This window comes from Mus musculus, chromosome 17, assembly GCF_000001635.26.
Source record: "Mus musculus strain C57BL/6J chromosome 17, GRCm38.p6 C57BL/6J".
Lineage (NCBI taxonomy): Eukaryota > Metazoa > Chordata > Mammalia > Rodentia > Muridae > Mus > Mus musculus.
In genome coordinates, this window is record NC_000083.6 from 27,369,534 (window position 1) to 27,381,092 (window position 11,559).

The window sequence follows — 11,559 nt, forward strand, 5'->3', positions numbered from 1 at the left end:
CCACCCGGGGTCACGTGGAAAGCATCTTGCAGTCCTCCCGAGTCCACCCACCCAGAGCACCAGAACTCTGGCCAGACGTGGGCTCTCTCCTTCCCCCCTCTTCCCCTACACCCACAGCCCCACAGGGGTGTGGTCTTGTTGGGAGAGGAACAGCCGTGAGGTTTCCAAAGCTCACAGGATACCCAGTCTTTCTCTGCTTCCAACTTGCAGATCAGGATGTGAGCTCTCAGACACTCCTCCAACGCCATGCCTGCCTGCCTGCTGCCATGCTTCCTGCCATGATGGCCATGGACTCATTCTCTGAAACTGTAAAGAAACTCCCAAGTCAATGCTTTTAAAATTTGCCTTAGTAATGATCTCTCTTCACAATAACAGAACAGTAAAAAGCCAAAATTGAAAGTATGGTCCGATTCACACATATCTCCCCCATACCCCACTCCATCGCCCACTATCAAAGCCGTGGCCTTATGTTAGGGCACTACACATATTTGTTGTCACCACACAAAGCCCTTGCTTGCTCTTGGTCTCTCCTTGGTGGGGTCCCTTCTAACGATGCGGGACAGCTGAATCACTGAGACACTTAAGCACCTGCTGACCTGGAATCCCCAGCTCGATGCTTGCTTTCCCCCATTTAATCCCAATGCCTGCCCAACCGCCAGTCTCTTTATTGTCTTCATGCTTTGGACTTTTCAAGGATCCCACAGCACTGAGCCCTCTCAGCGCCCAGTGTCCTGCCATGCCTTGTGTATCAGATACTTTTCTTATTGCTATGAGGCCATGCAGTGGTGGCACAAGTCTTTAATCCCAGCACCTGGGAGGCAGAGGCAGGCGGATTTCTGAGTTCGAAGCTAGCCTGGTCTACAGAGTGAATTCCAGGACAGCCAAGGCTACACAGAAAAAGCCTATCTCGAAAAACCAAACCAAACAAACAAACCAAACAAACACACAAACAAACAAAAAACCCAGAGCAAATCAGAGAGACAGCATCTGCCTTACAGAGTCTCAAGGAATGCATTTCATCATGGCAGGGAGGTCATGGTAGTAGGAACTTGGCCACATCTCCATGAGTGAGGACCAGAAGTGGGGCTGGGCTATGAGCCTCACAGTCTGCCTCCCCTGGGACCTACTTCCTTCAGGTTCCACAACCTAAACAGCACCACTAACTAGGGGCCATGTTCAAACACACTAGTCCATGGGGGACACCTTATATGCAAACTGGAACCCCTTGACAGCTCTTTTTCAGCACAGAGTAATATTCCATTGTCTGGACATACCACAGCTATTTTATCCAGCTCCTCACAGGACAATTGCAGGGCTGTGGGTATAGGGGAAGGTGGGGAGGGAGACAGCCCAAGTCTGGTCAGAGTTCCTGTGCTCTGGGCAGGCGGACGCAGAAAGACTGATGGACGCTTTCCACGGGGCCCCGGGTGGGCACTTGGCTGTGTGAAGCCACAGACCCCCACATGGTGGGGGTAGACAAGGGGCAGCCCCTGGTACCAGGTTCTCAGTTTCTAGCATCCCTCGATGGATATGGCAGAGGAGGTGAACACAGAATGGGGGCCCCAGGGCAGCACTCTCACCCCAGAGATACAGGAAGAGGGCAGAGGGAGAGAGGTTCTCATGCAGGCGAGAGTCCTTAGTCCAGTCTGTGGCTGGAGTGTAGGAAGGCCTCTGAAGGGAGTTAGGCGTGGCTCACTAGAAGAAAGCCTATCCCATCGTCCAAGCACAGCGGGCCTTGATGAACAGAGACAATTTATGGTTTTAGAGCTTTATTGTAGAAAGGCAGGGGGAAAGAGAGAAGAGAGAGAAGAGAGCCATGGCCAAGAGGAGAGAAGGGGGAAGGGAAAGAAAGAGAGAGAGTAAAAAAGGTGAAGGCTTAGAGAGAGATAAAAGCTTAGAGAGTAAGAGAGAGAGGGAGAGAGTAAGAGGGAGAGAGTGAGTGGGGCCAAGCAGCCCCTCTTATAGTGGACTTGTTATCTTGCTCTTGCTAGGTAACTGGGAGGAGTCTAGGAGGTCAAATGCTTGGGACATTGTGTAAGTGACTGAAAGCCACGAGCCTCTCCTGTGGGGGGCTGTGGGGACAATAACTTCCACAGGAGCCAGGGGTCCAGGAGACATGAGGGAACGTCTTCCATCCCATGTAGGTAAAAATTATCACCACTGGGTCCTACTGGGGTTCACAACCTCAACTCAATTGGAGACCAGGCCATCTGTGCATAGCCCATTGCCCCACAGACAATCTTGCTTCCAAGCTCAGGGACCCAGTAGTGCTGCTCCAAACATGGTGTGAGTGCACCTCCAGCACCTTTGGCTGAATGTGGTGGCTGCTGTGTCGGAGAGTCTCCTGAAGCGTGTGCCATTTTACACTCCCAGAAGCAGAGAAGGCATCACATCCATACTAGGGCACTCACTCTCTTCTGTCTCTCCATCCCTCGCTAAAAGGCCGGCCACTTGTCCCAATAACATGGCAGCTGCCTAAGCCCAGCACGTGGGCACATGAGTGGACCCCTGACCAACATCCAGGGCAATCAGATTCTGCTAGAATGAGATACACAGGACATGGAGACAGGCTGCCCGAATCCGTAGGAGGAATGAGGGACATAACCCATCCCGCTGCTGAAAATACTCTGACCCCAAAATGTTCAAATGTTCCAATTGTCAGCTCATTGGAGAGCTACCTCAGCTGAGGTTAGCCCTTTCACACAGGCCTCTTTCTAGGGATGTTCACATCATAAACCAATAGGAGGGGCTCACGAAGGCCCAGTCCCTCTGACTACCCAAGGTACTGAGTTGAGACAGGCCCCAATTTGGGGATGACATTACACAGAACGCCCACCGCCTTATACATTCCTGCATCCTTGCCTGTCCTCGCATGGTGAGAGTGTGAAACAGCCCCTCAAGAGGTTCCAGCTGAGCCTGCCATCTGAGGGACCCAGCTCAGACCCCAGGCACTGAGACATGAGTCTGCAGACAGCAGAGACCCAGAGAGTAGGAAGATGAAGGCACTGGGGGCCAGTTGGCTCCCAGGAAGGTGAGCCCAGCATCCATGAAGATCCCAATGTTTTCTCTGGCTACTGACTGGCTCCCTGCCGCCTGTGGGCTCTGCAGATACCGGTAACATTCCTTTGCTTAAGCTATTCCTCACCACCTGACCACTTCAAACACAGCTACCCTGTGCTGAGTGAGCAAGACTGAAGCGGGGGGGGGGGGGGCAGGGGGCAATCCCAATACTACATCAGGTTAGGGCCAGGGCCAGGCAGGGCTTCATCCTTTGTTCACGCAACTAATGGCTATCAGGGTCAAGTGTGTTCCACCAACTGCCACGTGGGGTTACAGCTGTGAACAAGGAAACAGAATCTCCATCGTCACTGTCACAACCCAACGGCAGAGAGAGAAAGGAAACAATCAGAATGCTTTGAGACCAGTGCTATGGCCCTGTTAGAACACCACCACAGACTAGTGGAACCTACTCAGAGGAGGGGACAGCCATGTCAAGGCTGGCAGGAAGCCAAAGCCCTCCGGGAAGAGAGCCGGGGATGGGAGTGGGGGATCCCAACTGAGCGGGGACAGATGACGGTCCCTGGAACTTATACTTCAGTTTTGTTTGCTTATCACTGTTTGCTGTGGCCCACAGCTCCCCTGGCTCTGAGGTGTGGCCAGCCAAGGGGACGCTAGGGCAGCTCTGGAGAATCGGCATCTCTGGTGGAAATAGAGTTTCTTGGTGGTAAAAACTGAGGTGTCTCGTGTGACCCTGTCCTAGAAGAGGCAGTCCACATTGCCACCCCACGTGGCTCGGCCACAGGCCAGGAGAAGCTAATTTCTGAATCCTCATAGCCTAGCTTGTCCTTCTATGCCGTGTCCCCCTTCCCCAGCCCACCAGCCTGCCCCTGTTCGTGGTTGTCCTTCTCAGCCATTTTTTTTTTTTGGTGCTTGTAATCAAATAATCCTGATGTGGAACCTGGTACTGGGGCAGGATTCACACAAAACCCCGAGGGATGCAGGACCTGCATGTGACAGAAGTGACGGGCTCGGGTTTATATCACTGGGCAAGGAAGCGGTTGCCAATGATATGCAGTCGTGAGATAATCATGTTACACCCTCCAGTCACTTGGGACTAGGTGACAGTCAAAAGTGTGGGTGAGTAGCAGTCGCCACGGGGCAGTTTATAAAGGGCGAGGAGTCTTTTCCCATTGGACACTGTGTAATTTAAAGCAAGAAAGTGATGAGCTCAAATCAAAATGTTCACCTCGAGGCACAGAATGAAATTTAGGGCCATTACATGGGCATGCTGAGCAAATCTTTTATTGCATATAGCCATGGAATTGAAACTACTCACGACGGAACTTAGAGATGGGTTTTGAAGTTACTGAATTACCGTGTTGGCTGGACTTGCAGCTTTGCCAGGTCCCTTTTGTGAAAGGGAATGAGCAGGCCAGGAAATGCTAATATCCTTTTGCAACAACGCTGTCTGGAAAGATGGAGCGCCCCCACCTCCCCCAACACTCCCACCCTCACCGAGGAACCCAAGTCCCCCGAATCCTCAGGTTCCTCGGGCCTTGGTTTCCTCCTAACTAACTCTCATCGTTTCTTCTAGAATATTCAGGATCCGAACTCAGTTCATTGTGGTCCACATGCAAAAGTGCTGATGTGGAGTGGGGGGAGGTAAGAATTATACTCAGAACGGTTAGGTGTATGTGGTGGCAAACACCTTCAATCTCAGCCCACAGAAGCAGAGGCAGGCAAACGCCTGTGAATCCAAAGCCAACCTGGTTGACATAGCCAGGTCCAGGACAGCCAGGGCTACACAGTGAGACCCTTTCTCAATCAATCAATCAACAAACATATATTATAATATATATTTTAATTATATATACATATATATTTAATGTATTAATGTAATTATATATACATATGTGTGTGTGTATATTTTATAAAACATATATATTTCCTAAGACCTGCCAACTTACGGAGGAGCATGGGATGCTGCCTCAGCCAGGTAGGACCATGGCTGTGACCTTGACTGTTTATCAATAACAGTGTAGTAACAGGAGATTCCATGTTCAGGGTGTTCTCTCAGGCAGTTAGCAGAAGCTCTGACACTCTGCAGAACTCACTAATGAAACCAGAACCAAGTCGGGCAGTGGTGGCGCACGCCTTTAATCCCAGCACTTGGGAGGCAGGGGCAGGTGGATTTCTGAGTTCGAGGCCAGCCTGGTCTACAGAGTGAGTTCCAGGACAGCTAGGGCTATGCAGAGAAACCCTGTCTTGAAAAAAAAAAGAGAAAGAGAGAGAACCAGAACCAAATGATGATCTGTGCTAACTGGCAAAAAGGGACTGGAAAGTCCTTGGCACGGGGCATAAACAAAGCTAAACTAGCCGGAGCTAGGGGTGGCTGCTGAAGAGTCTGCCAGGCCATGTCGATTAAGAGGCCACCACCACCCCTACCCCATCCCCCGTTCTGCCTCGCTTAGTGGATGCCAGCAGTGACCGCCACACGCATGTTACTGGTTCCTCTTAAAGAGGTGAGCTGTGTTAGCATAACCCCCGCAAAGTAGATTTGTAGGGGAAAGATGGCTGTGGTAGAGGCTGGGAGTGAGCCCGTCTCTCACCACCAGGCCTGGACACTGTGGAGGACAGAGAGTCCAGAGGAGAGGGGAGAGGAAATGGAAGCCCAGGCCAGAATAGTTTCAGACCTCGGTGGCTTTGCAAAGTGTCAGCCAGCCTCGGGGAAACCCTGAGCCACTGGGCCTGGGGAAGGAGTCTGCACCACATGGAAGAATTGATTGTCACCAGACATGGTGGCCCGTGAGAGTGTGACCCTGACTGAGGCAACAACAAAGCAGCTCTGGCTTGGTGCGTACTGCCGAGCCTGCATGCCTGTCACCTGGGGAGCCCAGCCCAGGCAGTGGCAGACCCAGGACGTGACATCTGTTCCCCCAGCTTCTGCACCTGCGGCCTTCACCTGGGTCACTACCCCCGTGGGAAGTGGGCAACTGGACAGTTATCTGTGCTATCTCTGTCCCTCCAGTGCACAGGACTAAGACTGTGCTGGAGGGCAGCCTGTCACCTAGGAACTCGGACAACCCCCCATATGACCTCCTCTGCACTAGACCATAAACCTCAACTCCTTCCAGAAGTCACTCTTGCAGTCAGAGGAAACAGAAACTGTTGCTGGGGAGAGAAAAGCCACAGGCTCCTCCACCATAGGCCTGTTAGGGAGAGCCGAGAAGCCAGGGGTGACCCTTAAAACTACAAGTGCTATAAACTACAAGTGACCTCCTAGCCCTAGGGACCAGGAAACAGAGTGTCACCCCCCCAAACCACAGAAATGTCTTTATGACAATTCTGACCCACGGGTTGGCTAGTGTGGATCAGAGAGTTTGTCACGGTGGCACCGCCACTGTAGGGCTGCCCCTTCAGCAGTGTCCGGCCTCTCAATTGCTCTGGTTCTGCAAGCTTCAGACATTGTGGTCTGAGTCTGTTTGCTGGTTTAGAAAATGGAGACTGTGACAAAGTGTGCCAGGAGTGATTTTGCTTACTATTGGGCTGGAGGTAGGGGCTCTTAGCCTGAGGCTCCTCCTGCAGCCCGAGCCAACTCCTGGACCCTTGGCTTTAATTCAGCAAAGGTTTCTGCCTGCTGCAGAGGCTCCTCAACTAACCACGGGGTTCTCCTTAGGAGACCAGCACAGATTGCAACCTACGTTAACCCCACACACCCTGCCTGGACATCTTGTTTTCTTCTGGGTCACAGGCTCTGTGCCTCGCCGTGTTCCCGCTGGCCCTGTTCCTGCTGCTCAGCACAGCAGGAGAGGACACTACTACCATTGCTCACATGAAAAATGTCCACATTCAAAACTCAAGGGTGTCTCTATCGAACCCATGTGGCTTTGACAGCATCAGGAAGGCAAAAGGTCACAAGCCAAGCCACGGAAACTGAGGGTCGTCTATTAACAGCACCGCCCTAAGTGTCAGTGAGTTCCTTGTCTTGTTGCTGTGCTGTTCTGCCTGACAGATACAACTTAAAGGAGAAAGGGTTCACTCTGGCTCACAGATCCAAGGGATACGGTCCATCTTGGTGGGAACTGATGAAGGCGGGAGTATGAGGCAGCTGCTCACATGACATCCACAGTCAGCTGGTCACATGACACAGCTAGTCACATGACACCCACTGTCAGCTTTACAAGTAAGCCCTAAGCTCCGTCTCCATCATTCTGTGGTGTCCTATTTATACCCTCCAAACATGACGTGTCCTCCACCTGTCCTGCCTCAGCACGGGCATCCAATCAGCCCGAGTTAGCAGAAGCAGCAAGAAACTGCAGCACACCACCAGAAGATTTTTGGTGTGTTTCTCTCTATGGAGTCCCGACAAATGAAGCTCAACTATGCAATGTAAGGCCAACCAATACAAATGTGTTGTTAGCAAAGAATCCTGTATCACGTGTCCTTTCGCATGCTTGCTTTAGCAGAATATCTTCTCTCTTGTGTCTGTTTCAGAGGAACGTTCCTTCACCAGTCTGCTTTAGCCTTTCACACCTGTGTTCACTTTAACGAAATGTTCCTTCACATGTTTGCCCCAGCAAAACACCATCACACACAACTGACTTTCCAAAGAATCCTCAAGTTTTCACTTCATAGATGCTCCCCTCCCTTCTTCCCTCCCCCAACACCCCTGTGGCTCTAAGTCACACTAGTCTTGAGTAGACCAAACTTGCCGACAGGTGCAGGTTGAAGGTGCTTCCTAAAAAATATTGATTTCTTTGAATCTTGTGCATGGCTGCTTTCTGTACTGTACATGTAGTGCCTGTGAAGGCCAGAAGAGGGCACCAGATCCACTGGAACTGGAGTTACACACAGTTGTGAGCCACTCTGTGGTGCTGAGACTAGAACCAGGGTCCTCTGCAAGAGCAGCAAGCCACAGGTCTATGAAATCCCCTCTGCTCCCTGCCCCACAGTATTGCTCTAGGCTGTTACTCTATTTGAGCACAAGGCCTAATGAGCTCCAGAGGCCCTGTCTGGAAACCGATGCTCTTGGAGCTGGTGGCTCTTCCTCTGTGAGAATAGAGACTTCAGTTCCATGCCGGTCCCAAGGCCAGGGCCCTGAACTCCAGGCAGCAGCTGTTGGTTACTAACATAATCATGTTTTCCTTGTTCTGTGGCAACATTTTTCCTGTGTCTGAGAAATTGGCTGTCATGGCCCAGGATTGAATTCTCAGTAATTTTTTCATTAAAATTAATGAAAATATTTCTTCCCTTAATGGCGTTTCATTTAGGGGCAGGACTTTCAGGGATTAATGGCTTGCCGAGTGAGAAATAGGTACGGACTCAGGCTTTAGTGAGCGTGCCTTCCTGCAGCTTCTTGGAGGCAGCTCTGTCTCCAGCAGACCAGCCTGACCCCTGATGACAGGAGGAGATCCGTGTGTTTCTATCGGCCTCCCCGTGGGACCCCTCAGGAAAGAGAGGTGAGCAGGCCCTGGTCCAATCAATCCGCAGTGGGTAGGCGTTCTCTTTGGAATGTCCCACCCTGGGGGTAGGGGGCTCTGATGGGGAACTGCATCTCCTTGCCCACCCCAGGACACTGGGCCCTCAGGCCTTACCGCAAGCTCACTCTGTCCTAAGATTTCAGACCACAGGCACAGGCTTTGCCAGACCTGCAGGACCGAGGAGTCCTGGCAGCTAGGCTTGGAGGCGGCGTAGGGAAGGGTAGAGGCTGGAAACCTCACGAGAGGCTGGGGGTCAGCAAGGCAAGAGCTGGAGCCGAAGCAGCCTGAGCTGGGGAGGGCAGGGCCAGAGTAGGGGAGAGGCTTCTGGCTGTGCTGGGGTGGGTCCCACATGCTAGGGGAAAGTCAGATGGAGTGGGTAGTTCAGGGCGGGGATGGGATCTGGGTAGAGTAAGAGCAGATCTGGAGGCCGAGGTGAGACTAGGCTGGGCTGGAGATGCCCAGGTCTCCTAACTCACGCCTTCCATTGTGTTAATCCAGTGGGCTTTAAACTTGTCTTCATCTCAACGTTTCTTTTATACTGGCCGGTGACACTGTAAACCCTGTATTATGCAAATCTGAGGTAGGTGGGAGCCCCACCTTGAGCTGTCTGGTGCATCCGCAGAGCTGGAGTCTGGGGAGAAGCAGCCAGCTGCCCGGAACCAACTCTGGTCACAACATCCTCAGCTCCTCCCTGGGTAGCCTTCTCCACGGTCACCTGAGGCTATCTCTGCTGTAGTTCTGATGTGACAGTGCAATCCTGTGCGGTCCGTCCCTTCCAGGGCTGCAGTTTCTCTACAGCGGACAGACCACAGTGTGTGTGCTCCAGAATGGCTGCATAATATCCCCAGAGCTGCACAGAGTCAGAGTCCCTATGTGTACTGAGTGTGTACACACGGGAGCGCATCTGACGGTGTGTGTCCCCCTGAGAGTTCTTTTGTAGATGTGTGCATTTGTAGCCTGCATGCACAGGGATGCATCTGGATTTCCTGTTTGTTTCCCAGGTGAGTCTACCTTGAGTCACAAAGGCTCCTGGCCGACAGGAGTGGGGTGGGGGCAGGGGCAGAGGAAGCCTGGAAAGGGCCTGGCTCCACCCCTGCCTTTGCTGACAGGTGTTGGCAGTTTCTCTAACTGTGATAACAGAAGAGTAGGGGGGATGCTAATTCCTTCTCAGTTTATTGAATCCACCAATCCCTCGCAGCCTTAGGGGCTGAGAGAGAGTGATTAAAAGACACTTCAGCACACTGGTTATTGCCAATTAACAGACTGCAATATAAACAATTAATAAAGGCACACTGGGAGGTAAAAGGCGGGGGCTGTCATCTCCTACAGGGCATACTGGCTGGCTCCTAGGACAGCCTGCAGGGTGGTGGTCAGAAAGAGTGGGCACAAGAGAGACATCAAGGATGAGAACTGGGGGTCCCCCAGGGGCCGACCCACAGGGGGAGGGCTGTACCTGTCCTATTGATGTCAGTGAGGCTGCGCCAGACACCTGGCGAGCTCTCTTTGTCACATCATCTCTGCCCTTGGGCAGAGAGCAGCCCAGCCTGGTGAGTGTCCACCGATGTGAAGCCCAGAGGTCTTCACCATCCACTGTGCCTCTTAAGACAGGACAGACACCGGGACACGGTTTCCTTGCCGGGCTTCCCTCCCCACCCACTGCAGTCCCTGTGACTCGCTTTCCCCAGCAAAGGGTGCTGCAGAGGCCTGGAGTAACAGTGTCTATTGAGGGCACCTTCCAGGGACTAGAAAGCACCACTGTGGCCCGCCCACACATGTCAGATGTTGCCAAGATCAATCTCATGAAACCCTCAGGTGATCTTAGCAAGAGGCGTGCTGAAAAGAGACCCCCATGCTAGGGAGGGCTGGAGACCTTTCCATTGGCAGCAAGCTGATGGTGGACCTTTTAGGGTAGCCTTGACTCTAGAAGCTTGCCTCCAAAGACCACCGTGCTTCAAGTAGGAGACCTCCATCTCAGTCTGGGAGGGAACAGAGAGTGTCTGAGCCTGGCCCACCCCAGCCTGCAGCCCCTGCAGTCCCACGCCGCCGAGCAACTATAGGAGCAGCTACAGACGCCTGGCATAACACGAGCACAGCTGTGTGCCAATAAAACTTTATTTATGGCTCTGAGATCCAGATCTCACACAGTTTCACATGTCCCAAATATGCTCTGCGGAACTTTCTGTCAACTGTGTACAAACGTGGAAGCCATTCTCAGCTCAAGAACTGCTCAAAACTGGGTAAGGGTTGGCTGTGGCCCAGAAGCACAGTTCCGATGTGGGATCTGTACCTGAGGGATCTGGGGCTTTGGAAGGGAATTCTCCTCAGACATGACTTCTCCTGGAAGGAGAGTTCAATTCCTCTGTGGAGTTCTGTGTTGGAGAGAGCCTAGCTGGCCAGGCAGCATGACCCACAGAGGAGGAAGGTCAGCTGAGAGGTGAGTAGGAGCCCCAGACCATGCAAACTAGCAGTACCCAGCCAGGACAGCTCGGACACTCACCTGGGATGTGGCGACGTCAGCTGCTTGAGACTTTTCCCTTTAAGATTTTGTATCTTAAAAAAAAAAAAAAAAAAAAGATTTTGTATCTTATGGGCCTGTGTATATAGCTAGGGGTGGGCCTGTGTATATAGCTAGGGGTGGGGTGTGTGTGTGTGTGTGTGTGTGTGTGTAGACACGCCATTCCTCAGATTACTGTTTATTTGTTTGAGACAGGGTCTTTTCATTGTAGCCCTGGCTAGCGGGGGACTCACTATAGTATTTTTGTGTTTTGTTTTGGTTGGTTATATTGTTTTTGTTTTTATTTAGTTGTTGTTGGCTGGTTTTCCTTTTTTTTATTTTTAAGATTTATTTATTTATTTATTATATGTAAGTACACTGTAGCTGTCCTCAGACACTCCAGAAGAGGAAGTCAGGGATGGTTGTGAGCCACCATGTGGTTTCTGGGACTTGAACTCCTGACCTTCGGAAGAGCAGTCGGGTGCTCTTACCCACTGAGCCATCTCACCAGCCCCTGGTTGGTTTTCAAACAGGGTTTCTGTGGGGCAGTGAGCTGTGCACAGACAGCCTGGTTCCCGGTCGGTC